Raw genomic sequence first — 20,330 nt, 5'->3', positions numbered from 1 at the left:
GTCCAATATTTTATCCTAGGAACAGAAAGGGGCCAAAATAAAGTAAATAAGAAACATGACTAACTCATAATGTTTTTCCAGTCAAGCTCATCGCTTATTGTTTCACATCTCTTCTCATAGAAAGCAAAGTTACTTAACTAAATGATCCTTTAATACAGAGTTTCATCTGCTTCGAAACTGTGATCTAATTAAAACCTGGATAGTTTAGTTGGAATGTGTTCTTATCTTTCACAATGAAAATTGTTTTAACATTCTTAATTACCAACTAATGATCCAAAGTAGATTTTAGTGCATGCCTGATGATAAGACTAAACATCAATTAATTCAATAAAAAGGAAATATACGAGATTTCTTGCAACTAGCTAGCATAGTTCTAACCATCAACCACAAGGAAAATAGACCATCTTATGCACCCAATTGCCCAAAATGGCTCCAACAAGTTCTTGCCATAAACCAACATCTGGCACATCGAGGTCGAGTCCAGAGGAGGCGGTGGCTGGGGAGGAGGCGGCGCGTCGAGGTGTGAGTGGGGAGGAAGCGGCGGCCGGGGAGGATGTGGTGCATCGAGGTGCGGTCAGGGAGGAAGCGGTGGCCTGGGAGGATGCAGTGGTCAGGGAGGAGGCTATGGCTTAGGAGGAGACAGTGGTCAGGGAGAATGCAGCAGTCAAGGAGGAGGCGATGGTCGGGGAGGAGGAGGACAGTCGGGGAAGAGGTGGCTATCGGGGAGGAGGTGGTGGTCGGGGAGGATGCAGCCCATCAGAAGGGGGAGCGGCCTCAGGGAGGAGGAGCGGCATGAGGCTAAATGGAGAAAGCGAGGAGAGCGGCTAAGTGTATATATATAGCAGAAGCATCAGTGCCGGTTCTACTTCCTAACCGGCACTAATACATGTATCAGTGCCGGTTCTATTTACTAACCGGCACGGATACATGTATCAGTGTCGGTTCTAGGTACTAACCGGCACTGATAGTTGAAGTATCAGTGGCAGTGACTACTAATAACCAACACTGATAATTAATTTCTCCCTGGAAATATTCTTCTATTGTTAAATTTGGCTAAAAACTTAAAAAACTTCATAGAAAAATGATTAAAGTTGAGAAAAATATGAGTTTGTATTACTATTACCTAAATGATTAAAATACTTGCATGCATGAAATGTGCACTAAGTTATCTTTATTTCATTAAGATGTTTGTATTTTGTTAATTCTGTAATGAAATTATGAAATATCCATATCAAAAAAAAAAAGTGAAACCAGTTATGTTAATCTTAATTTTTTGTACTCTTTACAGGAAAATCAATGTTAACCACTAATGCTCGGTTAACTTTGTGACTTTTAGCTCTTTATTTGATTTATCTTTTTAATCCAATTTGAATTCTAACCAATTCAAGCACGCACAAACTTAATAATATAGATTTCCAACCACAAAAAAGAGTGTTGTTGGGGGTCATCATTTAGGACCCCTGCCGGTCCTGGCCCCGATGGACTGTGCTTGCGGACAAAACGGGCCCATGGAGGCCTTACAGATCACCAGGCTCGGGACCATCCGGAGCCCTGGCCTTCTGAAGCTCCAGCCTTCGAAGCCCTGGCCATCCAAAGCTCCGACCTCCAAAGCCCTTACCCTCTGAGGCCCTAGTCTCTTGAGCCCTTGCCTTCCGGATTCTGGGTAGGCTTTGAGCAGGGGGTGCGGAGGGTGAGGCTCAACAAGCTAAATAAACATTTGTCTACTTCAAACTTTCAAGGAATGATTTACACAAGCATAATGGTAAAAAAATGCAAAACACATCATGGAAATAACAAACCATAATTGAGTGCAATATTAAGACAAGATACTAAGGCAGATCCATGCATATCTATCAAATGGATTCAACTGGCCATTGGCAAAGAGGCTGCACTTGGTTATTAGGGGTTTACTTCAACAGCTTATGACATCATACTCAGTAATATTGATTCTAGTATCATATCAATGCATTGAAAATCTCGAATCTCTTAGCAGTAGGGAACCCAACAAATCCCATCCCAACACAAACTGGTCACTGCAATTGGCAAGACAGCAGGCAATTAGGATGCAGCGGAGCCTGTACCTTGCTTTCACTTGTATTTCACTTCACCAACACTCACACACTCACCACACCACGGCGCTGCATAGACTATGCTTAAATAGGCACGGACATGCACTAGCTGCGCGGGCCATGACTCGGCCACACGACTTGGCCACGAACACACTAAGCAGCACCCACTAACACACGAACGTGCATGCACTCCACGCATGACTCGGTTGGCCGCACGAATCGACCGATTACAAGCCCACTAACACATGCACACAACTGACTCAACTAACAAAAGCACACTACTAGCCAGGATAGGATCACTACAGAAGACACGATTGACAGCAACATGTACAAGTCAAGATTAACGCTAACAATGCCTCCCCTAATCTTGATTTGATTCTCTGTACTTCATCACAGAAATGCCGGCTCGTCTTCAGCGTCCGCCAAGGCAAGGTGCACCACTCTGTTCTTCACCTTCTTTGTCTCTTCACACTCGTCGGTGAAGTGGCCATACTCACCACACTTGTGGCAATCGATCTTCGACTTGTCGAACTTGCCGTGGTACTTCATCTTGATGCTGCTGCCGGAGCCCTCGTTACTCTTCTTCTCTTCAGCAACCTAGGCCTCCCACTCGGTGCGCGTGAGCAGCAGTAGCATCTCCTCATCCTTGTCACGATGCCACCCCTTCGAGGACTCCTCAAATGCCCTGATGCATCTGATAGTCTCTGACACTGACATCTCCGTCACATCACCCCATTGTTCGATGGTGCTGACGATGGGTAGGAACTTGTGGGGAACAAAGTGTAAGAGCTTCTATACGATGATGCTCTCCTCCACTTTTGTACCGAGAGAGCGTATCTCATTTACGATCGTGGTAACCTTCAAGGCTAACTCATTAACCTTCTCAAAATCATCTATGTACATACCACCAAGCTCCGTCTTGAGAGTTTGTACTCGGGCCTTCTTCACACGGTCTTCACCGACGTGCATATTCTTGAGAGCGTCCCAAGCCTTCTTTGCTGTCTCCTCCTTGGATATGGCCATCATCACAGCCTCCAGCACAGCTTGGTAATGGCGGAGAGAGCCATTTAGTCTTTCTTCTCGTCGATCACTTCATCGCCCTCCACGGCCGCCCACAAGCCTTGTGCACGCATGAAGATCTTCATCTTCACTACCCACATGCCATAGTTGCTCTCCATGAGCATGGGGTACTGGAGGGTCACAACTCCCTCCCTCACCAGTACTCTCGATGTAGCGCTGCTGTCGACGGCATTGCTTTCTGGCAACTTCGGTGACCTGTCGCAAGGAAGCATCTTGGGCATTCACTCCACCCAGCTCTGTATACCAAATGCTTTCACTTGTATTTCACTTCACCAACACTCACATACTCACCACACCGTGGCACTGCATAGACTACGCTTAAATAGGCACGCACATGCACTAGCTGCGCAAGCAATGACTCGACCTCACGACTCAGCCACGAACACACTAAGCAGCAGCCACTAACACATGAATGTGCATGCACTCCATGCATGACTCGGCTGGCTGCACGACTCGGCTGATTACAAGCCCACTAACACATGCACACAACTAACTCAGCTAACAAAAGCGTACTGCTAGCCCGGACAGGATCACTACGGAACATTTGATTGACAGCAACACGTACAAGTCAAGATTAACGCTAACATACCTTTCCCAACCACATATGTGATAATCTTACATATCAGAGTATACATAACACATCACTATGAAAAAATAGGAGAAATCAAGCAGGGACTGAGTACTCACGTCGCGTTGAGCTGAGGAGGAGATCCTCTTATGATGGAACGTGGAAGTCAAGGCAGCTTATCTTCCCAGCCTGCACCGATTCAGAAAACAATCACAGTGAATTAGTGTGGGCGGGAAACCACCCGCCGAGCTGACCTCCTGGCCACTCCCCACCGCGCCACTGTCGCCCGCCAAGCTCCGCACCCATGCCTTTTTATTAGAAGCTGTCTCCGCACCCGAGCTGAATCTCTGGATACTTTGTGAGTGGCAGATCTTAGAGCTGTCTGTAATACTCACTACTGCAAAATAGGCTTATATGTTTGTCCATCACTACCAATTCCTTACGAGCTGGCAGTAATAGAGTATCACTGCTGGTTCGTATCAAGGACCGGCACTAAAAGGTTATTCAAAAAGAACCAGTAGTGAAATTTCATTATCACTGTCAGCTCTAACCACGAACCGGCAGTGATACTATTACTGCCGGTTTGTGTTATTAACTGCTAGTGAAACCTTAACTGTCACTGCTGGCTCTATCCACAAAATTGTAGCCCTCGATGGGATCTACAACTTTGTAGTTGAAAACTTTTCATTTGAAGTCATTTAGATATCTAAATAATCATTTGAAGTTTCAAACAGAATATGTCAAAAGGATGCATATACTAATGCTATCACTAGTACCTTTATGGTTGGATGGTAAGGATGTATCGTGCAAGCTGAGAGGTTCTGAGTTCCAGTGCCACGAACCACATGCGTGTGTATTTTGTGAGAAACATCGTGTGACTTGTGACTTGCGATGGCACGGGCGTGGGGTTTCCTCATGTGCAAATTTTTCTTTTCAAATTTTCTGACCCTAAACACATTGATTCGGCGCCTGACTATCGCTGCCGATTGAAACCTTCAACCGGTAGTGATAACACCTTCACTGTTGGTCCCCAGGTCAGTGAAAGGTGCTTTTGAGTTGGTAGTGAAAGGGGGTTTTGTAATAGTGACTCCGTCTGTTTTCACTATTTCTGTGGTAGAGCAAGTAATATCCTAGTCAAATTCTGGAAAGTACAATCTGCATGTATATAAACAGGGCAAAGGGATCTGTTTTTTAACCAATCAAGAGAAAACGAAAAGTTTGTTACTACGTATCATGGTTAACCTAAGTTTAAAAGTTTGTGAGCCTTGTGATGGTTAGTTTTGCCAAGAAGGAGACAGATAAATTACTACTCAAGAGCACCTAGTGAATTTTGTAATAATGCCAACATGTCTAGCATAAGAAATCAGAAAATGCAAAATGATACTACTTCTACTAGTGGTATATCCACATGCATCCACTTACTCACCATTAGTTCACAGTTGAATGTAACATGTACTGATGGTAGTTTGAGAAACCAAGTGGATAATTGTCTTGGTTTATACGTATGATGAGTTATTGACAATGTTCGAGTTGAGTTGAACTTGGTTAGCTCATGTTTATTGATGCTTGTTCTTGTTCATGATTAACTCGAGTTGAAGAATGGAATTGGAAAATTTTGTCTAAGTTCAAAAAAATGAACTCACTGAAATATCCGGTGTCTGAAAAAGTGGCTTCACCAGATAATCTAGTGATCTGTTGAAGCTGAACACCGGTGCATTTCTATATGGAGGCAAATTGGATACTGCACACCGGATGGTCCGGTGTGTGGGGGCAAGGTGACACCAGAACATTTTCTTCAGAAGATATGTTTTGGCGCCAAATTCAAAGTGATACACCAGATGGTCTAGCTCTTCGGTTTGTGAACACCAGAAGGTACACCGAACCAATTCTTACAAAGAGGCAACAAAATGAAGTTATGTGCTATTTAATTGACCATATCCAGTTATTGGGTCTCTAAATACCGAAGGCTTCACAGGAGTAATTGTTTGGTGAGGTTGTATGCACCGGAAGTTCCGATGACTAGAGCCCAACACATTGGAAGGCTGCACTGGAGTGTTTTCTACAGAGAGCAAATTTTTATTGTGCAAAATGAAGCTACATTCACCGGATGGTCCGGTATTCAGAGGGTGAACACACCAGACCATCAGGCGTCCATAGTTTCTTCAAGTTAGGAGTTCAATTGTAAATTTTTATTTGGACTAACTTGTGATGGCTTGGAATTGGAAAAACATGTTTGCTTGTCTCATGGTGTATAGGTGATAGATGTATCTTGGCGATCGATGGTGGGATGATCGGAGCTAAGCAGGTGTTTAGTGCTGGATGATCAAGGAGGCTGAGCAGAGTCAAGGGTGATCCTAGCGGTACATATGGAGGATAAGTGAAGCATGAGGTGATTGATGAAGACGACATGTGGACAAAGTCAAGCAAAGGAGATACCGGTGCAAGTGACAAGGAGACCCTAGGGATTAGGAGCAGTTGAGACTTTCCAGTGGTCAAGATCATAAGACAGAGTACACGCGTCGACAACGGAGCACTTGCTTGAGGCAAAGCAAGTTGCGACTAGTCACGCTTTGAGAAGCGTGCTAGGGTTTTGCGGTTTGGCCACAAAACTGCGGGAGGACTGGAGAGTCACATGGCATCATCGTGAACTTGGGTTGAGGGGAAGTTAAGTTGTGAAGAAGTCATAGCATTCGATGAACAGAGCGAAAAATAGACCAAAATGCTCCGATGATAGGTAAGAATGCATTACCGGTGAGGGGTATTTTAGGAAAAAGGAAACTTAAGAGCTAAGGCACCTCCCTAGACCTATAAATAGAGGGGTAGGGCTGTAGAGAGAGGGTGAGCCAGCCATTTGAAAGCTTAGTGATAGGTTTTGGAGGAGATGAGAGGATAGACTTAGTCTTTGTAATAGGCTAGAGATTTTATGAGAGAAACAACTTTATAATCTAACGAAAATAGGGTTGACCTCTGTACTTAATGAAGATTATTTTCTTGCATATGCTCATGCTCATCTCGTGCTAGTCTCCTGTTGGTTCCCTTGCCTTCCGTGCATGTTTTCCTATTTTTGTGTTGTTTTTCATTTTTTTCCTTTTAGCTGCAATCCTTTCACCTTGGGAAGTTGTTCTTCTTGTTGCTAGAGGTATAAAATTTGCACACTCATGTATATGAGAAGGTCTTGCGTTTCCTTACATCTAAATCATCAATCTGGAGAGTTTTTTTGCCCAGTGATCATCTTCTTTAGTTTCTTTGCAAGTTGCAAGCTTTCAAGTGTTAAGACATATGGAAGGCCTTGAATGGAACCTATGGTTCATATTTCATCTCTAGAGTCAACATGCCTTGATACTTTTCTTCTGATTCTGTTTTGCTTTCGCTTAAGCTTTGAGGTGTGTTGGGTGAAAATAGAAGAACACTATCAATTTTAAAAGAAATTTATTGAGGCGTCTATTCACACTTCTCTGAACGACATTCTCGAGCCTATATAGTTGGAGCCTCTTCAAATTATTGTGCTATGATCAGAGGAATTATTACGTGCCTTGTGCCAATGAATAATTATGATTAGAGGAATTATTACGTGCCTTGTACTCAAATCCACCATCTAGTTTCAGCTATATCATTAAAGCTCAATAATAGAAGAGCTTAAAATATTCTGTGATATATAGTACATGAATATTACTGTTGCTTGTCATTCACAAGCTAATGAGCTACGAGCATGATCAACTGCATTCACTCTCAGATGCTTGTAAGCTTGGGAAGTGTCGGGAGTAGCTATATGCTTGCAGCCAAAGCAACACATGCCGTACCACTTATCTACCTTGACGTATCAGCAAAAGAGAAGCAACAGGTGCATTTGTAGGGAAAATAGTCATATTAGATTATAGTTATAATTATGATTTTAGTGATGAATAATAACTTAGTCAATAGTGTAACATCCTGATTTTCAGAATTTACAACTTTTAAAATTTTTCAAGATTATTAAATGGCTTCAACAGTAGTATAGGTTTAAAACCTATTTTCTTAATCAATCAATTAATATAGGTTATTATTTTGTATTAATTGCATGCTGAGTTTTGTTAGGTGCTAGGTAAATGCATTAGAACTTTTTTTTCTTTTCTTTCTTTTTGGTGTTTTAAGTGAAAAAGATTTTGAAACAGGTTTTACAAAACTCAATAGTGAATAAGTTAAGGATCTTAATAGTTGGAATTCAAAATCTTTAAATTCATTATTTATTCAATTCTTGATCATGCATAATCCTTCTCTAGTTCAATTCAAATCTTATTCAAATCCTTGTTTAAAGTTAATTTCTCCTTTTTCTCAAATTCTACCCAAATCTAAATTCAAATTCCTTATCTACTCCTATTCTTGTTCAACCTTATTTTTTGTTTCTCTTAAATTCACTCCAAACTGATTTCAAATTCAAACCTTATTCAGATTTCTCTGCAAAAGTTTCTTTTCTAAACCCTAGATATACCTAAAGTTTATTTGGGCTCAATTTTGCTCAACTCTAAATCCTTAGCCAAGTCTTCTAGATGGCCCAACAAAGGATCTACGAAATTTGTAAATTTTCGTGGAGTCCTGGACAGCCTCATCTTCTTATGAAGTTTCGGAGTTAAAAACGGCTCCAAATGCTAATCTTGACAATACTAAAGTTGTAGGTCTCGTCGAGAGCTTCAATTTTGGACCTATGCAAGTCCCCTTTCGGATAATGGAGCTTGGAGTTATGGCCTTTGAAATCAGTACTACGCAGATTAGTCCGAGTTCAAACAGTTTATCTTGTGGTGCATTTTTGGAAATCATGATGATGTTTTTAGAAGTTCCAATGACTACCAAAGTTGTAGATCTTTTCGATTACTACAATTTAAAATCAATAAACGTCCAATTTTGAGCCCAGACGATGGAGATATCATCCTCGGATAAGAGAACTACGAAAAAGGAAATCGTAACCGACTCGAACTCGAATCCGATTCGTGTTCGGCTTGGACTCCACCTCAACCAGCCGGCCCTAGCCCTAAAAATGTGAGTTTCATGCCCTCTCCTACCTCTATTCTATGCCACCAAACCCTAGAAGTCACTGCTGCCCTATCCGTGTGCCACCGTTCGCCGAAGCCGCCATCCCCGCTGCCCATGATGCGCTACCTCGTCGTCTTCTCTGTGAATCCTCCTTCCTCGACTATCAAAGCAATGTGAGGACCCCTTATTATCCTCCCTTACTACTTTTTAGCATCATACTAAGTCCCTAGCCAAGCTCCAGCCTCATCCAAAGCCTGATCTACGCCGCCACGGTCGTCGCCGTCGCGGACAGCCATGCTGTAGCTGATTGGCATCGACGTTCCTGGCCAACTAGTGCACCATTTACCATGCCCTTTCACCAGCACATGTATCATGATGTTCCCCACGTCCTCACAAACCGGTTCGTCTAGTAGAGCAGCCAAACCACCGTAATCAAGGTTGACATACCCGCTGTCCGGTTTCTAGATGCGTTTTGCGCGCGCACCAAATTTGCATTCACGTTCTCCATCAATCTGAAAGCCGTATAGATGTACCAACCACGTCACGACGTGTCCCATCGAGTCTTCTACGTGACCCTAGGAGCCCATCTCCGTTTGTGCAGCGACACGACCAGGACGCCATTGCCAAAACCACAGCACATCGCAGCCATCACCCATCTCATCTCTGCTGATCGTTCTTCCTCTCAGTGGATGATCTACCCAAAACTATGTCGTAGCATTGTGTTCCCGGGATATACAAACAACTTTGTTCGAACGGTTTCCCAAATTTCATAGCCAATCTTTGGGAATGCGAGCATCTTCTTTCCTGCATCTATTCGCGATCACCACCAAACCTGTAAGTAGTCATCGCTGTTTTGCCGCTACCTCGGATGACCCCTTACAAAACCAACCATACCACTGAGTTAGTCTTTCCGTGTTCTATGATATGCTTCCCTCGTTTCACTGAAACACCACTGAAGCTCGACATCGATGTCAGTGACCACATACCCGATCAGTGTCTTCGACGAAACCCGAACCACCACCGCTATATAGAGCCACCAGTAGAATCCTTAACCTAGAAGCGCAACCTTCAGCCTTTTTGATCCATCATAGGTGATCGAGACTAGATCCCCGCGCATCCTTTCTTTAATCCAAGATGGTTCTTGCATAGCATGTCAAGTTAGCACCACATCATTCTCCTTAGCCAAATCAGTGAAGTCTAGTTTGCCCTACACTTATTGAACCATGCATTATGACGTTGTCAAGCCTAGCGCAATGATTGCACAATAAACTCTTTTCCTATAAGAAGATAACTCCAGTAAACTAGTCTTTCTTTTCAGTCTAATCCATCTCCCGAAAGCTCATTCTCTTTTTATCTTAACTCCGATTTAGGTGATTCTTGCGTCTAAATGTTTCTAAAAATATCCCTATCCAACTATAGTATTTTTAATGATGTTTGATATGTTGTTCTTAGTGTTTTCCTTTGTGTTGTTTGTCGGCAATTCTCGCGATTAGTCGATAACGTTCTGAAGCAATTCGAGGGACTTCAAGACCAAGATTTCGACAACACTGAGCAGCATTGGGTAAAAGGCAAGTGTCCTTGATCATCTTGAACCTATGTTTTTAAATGTTTTGTTTTACAAAATTGCATGCAGTGTCTGTTAATATGATGGGTAGTCACCGACGTTAGGGTTTTCCCTAGATTTTCCCTTATCATCCCTTGGAACTTATATGGTTTATGGTTAGATATATTTGGTAGGTAGATTGCTTAGCTGTGCTTTTGGGATATTGTGAAGTATCATAATCTTAACTAATGAACATATGCAACATTGGTGGTTAATGTGTTAATGGTCTAGCAACATGGAACCTTAGGCCTTGAGCAAAGTAGTGTTGTTGATGATGATGGTTATGTTGTTGGCTTAGTGTTTGCTCAAGTGACCTAAGTAAGGACCGGTTTGTGGAGTGATAACCCAAGAAATATCATACCAACCACGAGACCTAGTATGGGACAGGCCTGGTATATTAATTAGTGCATTCCAGTTTTTGTGCGTGTCAAATGGAAGAGTGGATGTGTGGGGACAATAAAGGCAAGAACTATTTAGTTAGTGGTATGAGATGTGTAGTAGAAGGGAAGAGTGAAATCTTTCTGGAGCTACAAGGCGCAAAAGGGGGCTTCTGGGTGGTGTGAATGCCACTTTGATGGCGGTGAAACCTAGCGGGCATCCACATACTGGATGAAACTTTGTAACGTCTTTGAAGTGACTTTCCAGACGACACACCACTGATGTGTGTTAAGTGTTTAGCTAACATAGCAACATTGAAATCACGACTCGTGGGGAAAGCTGGACAACCTCTACAGAGTGTAAAAACTGTTATAACAGCCGTGCTCACGGTTATGAGAGACTTGGATCCTCACATGATTAGTGGGTTGTGGTTATGAGTTGTGTTGTGGTTATGGGTTTGGTTGTGGTTATGGTTCTGGTACAGGGAGTACTAGATGGTTGTGATTTTGATTATAATATAGGGAGTACTAGACGGTTATGGTATGCAAGGTGGAGAGCCTTGTATGCTGGGTGTTGGACTTTATGGGTTATATTCACTTAATAATTGTTTAATGCTTTTTAAGGCTAAATATGTTTTCATTACTCGCATTTACGTAAATATACCATGTGTTAGCCTATTCTTGATATAAGCCTGCATATCATTATCTTTCCCACACTTGCTATTTTCCCTATGCCATGCGACATGTGTGTTGCTTCTCAGTGAGTGAAGATGTTTAAGACTATCAAGACGAGGTTGCAACGTTGTAGGCATGTGTCTCACGGTCGGTTTCCTGCGGTGTTGTTGGGCACTAATGCTTTTGTTCTGCTGCAGATATCGTCATAGAGTTTAACGTTTATTCTATAAAAGTATTACTTTTGTTACTTCACCTGTGACATCCTTTTGTGTATTGAACATCCTGCGCACACATACGCTACATCTAGTTTTGGCCGTTAAAACTGGGTGTGACAAATAGACCTAACTTGTTTGTCAAGAATATATGTTACTAGGTCTCATGGATGTAATACATGAAGAAGTCACCGCAGTCGGAACAAAGTTGGACTGAATTGGGGAAGTCTCAAGAAGATTTACCTCACCGGATGGTCCGGTGTTCTGGGTGTAGAACTCACCAGATCATATTTGACAAAGGGGAGAGAGACCTGAAGACCTCACTGGAAGGTCCGATGATCAGAGAAGATAAACATCGAAGCATTTTGTCCAGAGATGGTTGTAGCTGAAGATCAAAGCACCAGATGTTCTGCTGATCAATGTGTTGCACACACCAGACAATGAACAGTGTAAAGTGGCAGAACGAAGTTCAACGCATCAGATGGTCCGGTGACGAAGGTTGTGCACACCGGAGCATTATTTTCAGAGAGGATTGTATTGACTTGGTTAGCTGAAGTCAACTCATCGGATAGTCCGGTGATGAAATGATATGCACCTAATGCTTTCACCAAAGCAATTTACACATAGAAGAAGGAAATGTTCGGATGGTTCAGATAACTCGCCGGACAGTCCGGTGATGGAGATGCAGTATACACCGAAGTGTTTGGTGTTCACAGAGGCTTTGGGGTTCCAACAGCTAGTTTGTGAGAGTGTACTCACCGGATGATTTGGTGTTAGTACTATTGTTCTCACCAAATCATCCGGTGTTAACAACTTTTCTGAGCTGTTGGGTTAACATCTAATGCACGGCTTTGAGGCTATAAATACCCTCAACTCAGTTATTTGAATGTGTGGCGTGCTGCTGGAGTCCATAGAAATTCATGTACACCTGAGAAGACATCCAAGCCACCAAAGTGCTTAATGTGATTATCCAAAGTGATTTAGCACAAGATTAGTGAGTGATTAGTACTTATAGGCCTAGAGAGAGTGTTGCTAGGTGATTGCTTCCTAGAGAGTGGGTCAAGGAGTGATCCAACCATGTACCATGTGGTACGCTGGCACCTTGGAGTCTTGATGACTCATCGGCAAGCTTGTTGACCCTCCAACTTGGTGTGGAGCGGCGGCAAGGTGATTGTGTGGGGACGCAAATACTCTTGTCTTAGTGGCTCAAACTCCGAAGTAATCACGTCGGTAAGGAACCGAAAGAGAGGCTAGTGGTGAAACCTTACCTTGGTGGCTTGGTGGCTTATCCGTATGGAGGTCTTGTCTTTGTGACTTTGTGGCTCAAGAGCCATGACCGGGTTCCGACCAGAAGAATATCCTTTGTGGAGCTTCAACGTGGACTAGGGTTGGTATTCATGTCATCGATACCATAGGAAAAAATTCTTGTGCCGAGTTTTCTTTCTCTACCTTATTTACATCTCCGTATTTACAATCTTACAATTTACCATCTTAGATATGTTGCAAGCGCTTTGATCGGTAGAGTCCTAATTCACCCCCATCTTACAACGTCACCAACCCCTTCAATTAGTAATAGAGCTAGGACTCACATCTAGCTGTACAATTTGTGTTAGAGCTTCACACTTTTCACAAGATTTCACCAATTCATGTGGTATTTGAGCCTTAGTCTCATTGTGTTTTCTTTCCCTACCTTATTTACATCTCCGAATTTACAATCTTACAATTTACCATCTTAGATAGGTTGCAAGCGCTTTGATCGGTAGAGTCTTAATTCACCCCCATCTTTCAACGTCACCGATCCCTTCAATTAGTATTAGAGCTAGGACTCACATCTAGCTGTACAATTTGTGTTAGAGCTTCACACTTTTCACAAGATTTCACCAATTCATGTGGTATTTGAGCCTTAGTCTCATTGTGATCGGTTAGGCTTTATCGCCTAGTGAGTTGTGACGTTTGGGATTGGGATGGATTCCTATGGTGCTCCACTTTTTGATGACACAAACTTCCTCCTGTGAAAAATTCTAAGGACTTGTTATTTGCAAGCCCAAGGGTTGGATGTTTGGAGAGTCACCAAGGATGGGATGAGACCTCGCATCACCAACAAGGAGAGGCAATTAGATGCATTGGCCAAGAGTATCATATTATCATCTATATGTGTTGATGCATTTAATCGTGTTTATTCTCTCACCAATGCACATGATATTTGGATTAGTCTCATTAAAATACATGAAGGCACAAAGAATGTGCGTAATGAGAAATATCATGTGGCTGTTACTAAGCTCAATGGCATTAAGGAATTACCGCAGGAAAGTGCTAATGACATGTACTCATGTTTAAATATTGTTGTCAATAAGATCAATGGGTTAGGTTTGATACCAATTAAAGATGATCAAGTGGTGAGAAGAATACTTCAAGCTCTTCTTCCGAAGTACAAGTTGATAGTCTCCATTACCTATGACAATAATGACATCAAGAAGATGACTCCAAGTCTAATGCTAGGCAAGATCATCGCCCATGAGATGACAATGAACATAGGGGTGGAAGCTTCTTCCTCATCCGAAACCAAGAACATTGCCCTCATAAGAAAGCATGTTCAATGTCAATACATGAAGGCAAGGATGAGGAGACAAAAGCAAGAGTCGAGCTCAAGTGAAGATGTTGGTGATCAAGAAGAAGATAGCGATGAAGAGGATGATTAAAGTACATCAAGTGATGAAGAAATTGATCCTAAGATGGTCAACCTCTTCTCAAAGTTATAGAAGAACATGAAGAGGATCAATGCCAAGGTTGATCATCCTATCTCCATTAAAGACTTGGTCAATACAATTGATCATATCAAGAAGGAAAAGAAGAAGACCAAGAATAAGAGGGCGACAAGGGGAAGAGCCATGGCATTCGCAAGTATAGGAAGATAGGTGAGTGACGATGAAGAGTCAAGCTCAAGTGATGAAAGCTTCACCATCCTTCCATCCAAGAAAAGCTCTTCCTCAAGGTCGTCATCATACAAGTCGTCATCGCGCAAGTCATATTTCCAAAGGTATGGATAGCGATGTAAGTGATGATGAATTCGATGAGGATTCTCCTTCCTATGATGAACTCCTTCATTTAATCAATGAGCAACAAAGGGCCCCTAAGAAATAATATAAAGAGCTTAAGAAATTCAATGCACTTAATAACATTCATGCTAGCTTTGTTTCTAATTATGAACAATTATTATGCAAATTTAATTTTCTAAACAAGGAGGGTGAAGAGCTTAAAGCTAAATTTGAGTGTATTGAATCTCAAACTAAGGTACCTTTGAAACAATCTACCTCTATTTAATTTCAAACCTAAGGTAGATGCTTCTACTTCTTGTAATGATTTAATTGATATATCATGCTCACCCCTTTGCAATGGGAAATGTGTTGAGAATATTGTTGTAAAATCATCTAACAATCTCATTGTACCAGAGAATGTTGAGCTTAAACAACAAGTGGAGAAGCTCAAGAATAACTTGGGGGGTTTAAAGGGCAAAGAACATAACAAACCTCCTCAAGATAACCATACTTTCATGATGAGGAACCTTATGGAGGGGTCCACCGTGACATGCTTCAAATGCCAACAAGAAGGCTACAAGTCCATCTAATGCAAACAAGTGAAGAAGTAGATAAAGAAGAAGAAGATGAAAAACTTCTCCAACAAGACCTCAAACCTCTACACCAAGCTCAACTACAAGATCAAGATCAAAACCAACCACTACAAGGTCATGAAGAAGGATAATGGCAAGGTGGTTCTACATACGGTTGGGAGAAAGGATTGGAGGTGGAACCAACCTATTTTGGTGCCTAAGGAAGTCATCACCAACATGAAGAAGCCCCAATCGGTTTGGGTTCCAAAGAAGACTTGAAGCCTGAAGCGGCTATGGAGATTTGGAGACTTAGCTCACAAGATGAAGTGAAGGTTGAAGCAAATAAGTCAAGTATACAAGTTTGGACGCTTTGATGATAATCATCATCATCACATACCCAAATCCCCATCCAAGGGAGAAGAGGTAAATGGTAGCTAGACTTATGTTCAAGCATTTTGTTTTCTTCTTCTAGCTTATATTTGCCTCATCTACAATTGCATATGCTTATTTCAATTTATTGTAATGCCTAGTGTAGGTTTTCATATGGTAGATTGTTTGTGTTTATCTCTAACCCATGAGCAACCTACATGGTTTATTAGTTGTAGGTTCATTATATGGCACTAGTTTTTACAATTAGTATCTTTCATGTGCCATGATCCAATCTATAGGATAAATCCCTATTGTTATCAATAACAAGTGTATATATCTCACAATTATTCAACACTTGTATTCACACATTTAGGGGGAGTATATCCTATAGGTTGTGATTTTGAGACTAACATGTGTTTCTAGTGACATCTTTTGTAGTCTCATGGAGCAATCAATATGTCCCCAGTAATATACAATGCTTAAATGCTTCAATTGGTATCTTTGTTAAATATTTTATTCATTTAAGCTACCTACATACATAATATAGCTTAAACTTCCTATCTTGACATATTGTCGAGTTTTGCATATGTTTCTTTCTCATCATATGCATATAAATAGGGGGAGTCTAGACTATATTATGTGAGTTTCATAAATTATGATCCATATGCTTTTATAACCTAAAATTGGTATTATTTATTTGCAGTGATATCTATATAATTGGTATCCTTTTATTGGACCATAATTTGTGAATTTCTCTCATGTGCTTTAATATTTTTCCCTTGAGTTCAACATGTGTTTATAGCCTTTTTTGGAGATTATTGACAAAAAGGGAGAAGTTTGATGACCAAAGCAAGATGAACAATGCGAGGAGATTGTAGCAATAAGTAAGACATCTAGGAATGCCGAAGTTGATAAAGGGGGAGAAGAAAAGATGCTAGGCGCATAGATTGACAAAAGATAAATTCTTGCATAGGTTGTTCAAGGGAGATAGTGGTAATAGAGAAATGAAGAGCCACAACAAATAGGGACTAAGTGGTAAGAACATGCATCGAAGCAATGTGGTAAGATTTTATGCTCGCTTATGATCTTTACATTCGGTATCATTTATTATTTCTCACTTGCTTTAGTTTTGTTGTCATCAATCACCAAAAAATAGGAGATTATAGCGAAAATGGCCCTATTAGACTATAATTGTGATTTTGGTGATTAATGACAACATAGTTAATGGGCATAACATGTTTGTCAAGAATATATATTAGTAGGTCTCATTGGTGCAATATATGAAGAAGCCACCGTAGCTGAGACAAAGTTAGACTGAATTGGAAAAGTTTCAGGAAGATTTGCTTCACTCGATGGTCCGGTGCTCTGGGTATTGAACACACCAGAGTATATTTCATAAAGGGGAGAGAGACCTGAAGATTTCACCAGAAGGTTCGATGATCAGAGAAGATACACACCAAAGCATTTTATCAAGAGAAGGTTACAACTGATCAGTGATCAATGTGTTGCATACACAGGAGAATGAACAGTGCAAAGAGCCAGAACGAAGTTCAATACATCGGATGGTCCAGTGATGAAGGCCGTACATAGAGGAGCATTATTTCCAGAGAGAGTTGCATTGGCTTGGTTGGCTGAAGTCATCTCACTAGATAGTCTAGTGATGAAGTGATGTGCACCAGATGCTTTCACCGGAGCAATTTACACAGAGAATAAGGAAAGCCTCGGATGGCTCAGGATAACTCACAGATAGTCTGGTGATGGAAATGAAATATAGACCAGAGTGTCTGGTGTTCACAAAAGCTTGAGTGGAGTTCCAACAGCTAGTTTGTGAGAATGTACTCACCGAATGATCCGGTGTTAGTACTATTGCTCTCACCGGATCATTTGGTGTTAACAACTTTTCTGAGTCGTTGGGATAATAGCTAGTGTGCAGGTTTAAGCCTATAAATACCCCTTCACTCAGTCATTTGAAAGTGTGGCATGCTGTTGGAGTTCAGAGAAGTTCATGTACAACTGAGAAGAAATCGAAGCCACCAAAGTGCTTAATGTGATTAAGCATAACATTAGTGAGTGATTAGTGTTTATAGGTCTAAACAGAGTGTTGGTAGGTGATTGCTGTCTAGAGAGTGGATTAAGCAGTGATCCAATTTTGTACCAAGTGGTACAATGGTACCATGGAGTCTTGGTGACTCATCAGCAAGCTTGTTGAACCTCCGACTTGGTGTGGAGCGGTGACAAGGCTATGGTGCATTGATGTAGAGTTCCTTCTCTTGGTGGCTCAAACTCCGAAGTGATCACGACAGTAAGGAACCAGAAAAGATGCTGGTGGTGAGACCTTACCTTGGTGGTTTGGTGGCTCATCCGGGTGGAGGCCTTGTATTTGTGACCTGGTTGCTTAAGAGTCGTGACCAGGTACCGACCGGGAGTATATCCTTTATGGAGCTCCAACGTAGACTAGAGGTGACATTAATGCTATCGATACCACAAGAAATAATCTTTATAGTGACTTTGCACTCTTTACCTTATTTACATTTTCGTATTTACATCCTTACAATTTACCATTTTAGATAGGTTGCAAGCATGATCGGTAGAGTAGATATACTTAGATAAACGTAGAGCACATTTATATAGAAATTGATATAAATTTATCTTATATTATTTTTAAAATCAAAATAATTCTAAATATCCTAATTCACACCTCTGAAAATATCACCGATCTGTTCAGCGTTACCGCATACGGTATGGCAAGGAAGCAGAGACTTGGACCGCTTCCATGTATGAGTTGTTGCCGGTGTCCTGTACGTAAGTGATGAGAGTGGCCTCCTTGCATGAATTGTAGGATGAGTAGTCGTGTCAGGGAAAAAGGTGATTGTGCTAGGATATTCACGCCACAGATCTGAGAATGACCAGATTGTAGTTTGTAATACACGTAGAGGAGGCAAGGTTTAACTTCTACTCTGGTTTTCCATATAAGTTCTTACAAACTAGATTCTGGTTTTCCCTACTTTGGATCCCATTGGGGACCATTTACATCCACAGTTAGTCCATTAAGCCTGTTGTGCTGAAAATATATATTTTTTCTAGTAGTTTAAAGGTAAAATAAATTTGATAATCTTACAATTAGCCACTCCAATAAACTGTATGATCTAAAATTGGATGAGAGAATTGTAATGGGTATTGGGACAATAAGGCCATGTCCAAAGGCTTCTCTTTGGGACGAAAATCTTATTATGAAGGAATTTTCGTTTCTTTCAGCGCTCTAACGATTTTTCTTTACTGTTTTCGTCACGAAAGAATTCTCAAGTTCATTCCTTTCAGGATAGGATTCTCTATCCTTTTGTTTCGCGATTCCCTTCGAAAAAAAACTGTTAAAGATGAGAGAAAATAAAAGAATAGGAACTTTAAATCGGAAAAGAAACTGAATAAAAAAAAAATATGATTGGAGATGGCCAAAATGCTGTCATCTTCAGCTCATTATGCAGCAAGATGTTCCACCCAGTAGCTACCGCGACAGATCCTCTCCTCTGTCTATAAATGGCCACCAACCAGCTGTCTGTCGATGTGCTCAAGTTCCCCAATGGCACGACTCCGGAGGCAAAGATCAAGCTACACATCCCACCAGGATTGGCGGGAAGGGTGAAAGGGAGATGGGTGGGTGGTTACACGGGTCCTTACAACAGCAGCACATCTTGCGGCACAGGAGCATTAGATGCTACTGGAACCATGCTGGGTTCAGCTCAGTGGTGAAGGGTCTTATCGCCGGGAGCCAGCTGGTGCTGCCTACATTGATGCTGTGCTGTTCGCACATGACCTCAGTATCGGGGTGGAAGTGGTGTGGCGCATCGACGACAGGTGGGTCGGGGTCAGGATGTAAGCGACGTGACGGAGGACGTCGTCCAAAGGACGTTCACAGAGAAGTTACTCACGGACCTCAACGAGCTAGTAAAAGCGGCCTAAATGTTTGGTACAATACTATGTAAAAAATAGATAAAAGTAATGGATCATAATCGTTATAAGTGACGAATCATATACTTGTCACTCTTAACGTATTATTGATGATACGTATTATTGATGATATATAATAAGTGATGGATAAGAATTCGTCACTAATAAAGTTATTAGTCAATTAACTTGGCTCGTCACTTATTAAGGTCATTGGTAATAGATCATAACTGTGACTCGTCACTTATGATTTATTTGTGATCTGTCACTTATGACTGATATACGATTTTCGTGCTTTTTGAACGCAAAAAAAAGTTAAAAAATATTTTTCACCGAAGCCAATCCAACTCAGACCTATCACCACTCGTCACGTGTCTCTACCTATTTTTCAGACTGTTTTTAGAATGTGCGTTCCGTAGGAATCGAACTCGCGACGGTCCCTCGCACGTGTAGCTGCTTAACCACCTCAACCTCGCGTGCGTCCTGAAGGGACTCGGATAAAAGATCTTTTTAACTATTTTGCTGAGGGTTATAAGTGACAGGTCACAGATTAGTCACTTATGACAGGCCTATGAGACCCGTCACTGATGAGTTACACCGATGACTGGCCTACGATGACCTGTAAGTGATGACTCACCGATGACTGGCCTACGATGACCTATAAGTGATGAGTCGTCATAGGTGACTGGTCAAGTTTTCACCCGTCACCAATGACTGGCATTAGTAACGTGTCACAACTACGACCCATCACTTTTATCATAAGTGACAGGTCATATTACGACCCGTCACTTATGTAGTGTCTACTTTGTCTATTTTTCACG

At 41.6% G+C, this 20,330-nt stretch overlaps 1 pseudogene; it reads right to left on the bottom strand.

The window, feature by feature from the left end:
- Window positions 1-3,864: 3,864 nt before the first annotated feature.
- LOC133900187 (glutelin type-A 3-like) overlaps window positions 3,865-20,330 on the bottom strand; it is a 40,298-nt pseudogene continuing 23,832 nt past the window's right edge.

The sequence above is a fragment of the Phragmites australis genome, chromosome 19 (assembly GCF_958298935.1).
Source record: "Phragmites australis chromosome 19, lpPhrAust1.1, whole genome shotgun sequence".
Lineage (NCBI taxonomy): Eukaryota > Viridiplantae > Streptophyta > Magnoliopsida > Poales > Poaceae > Phragmites > Phragmites australis.
The sequence above is the reverse complement of the archived record's forward strand: the minus strand, read 5'-3'. Positions and strand labels throughout refer to the sequence as shown.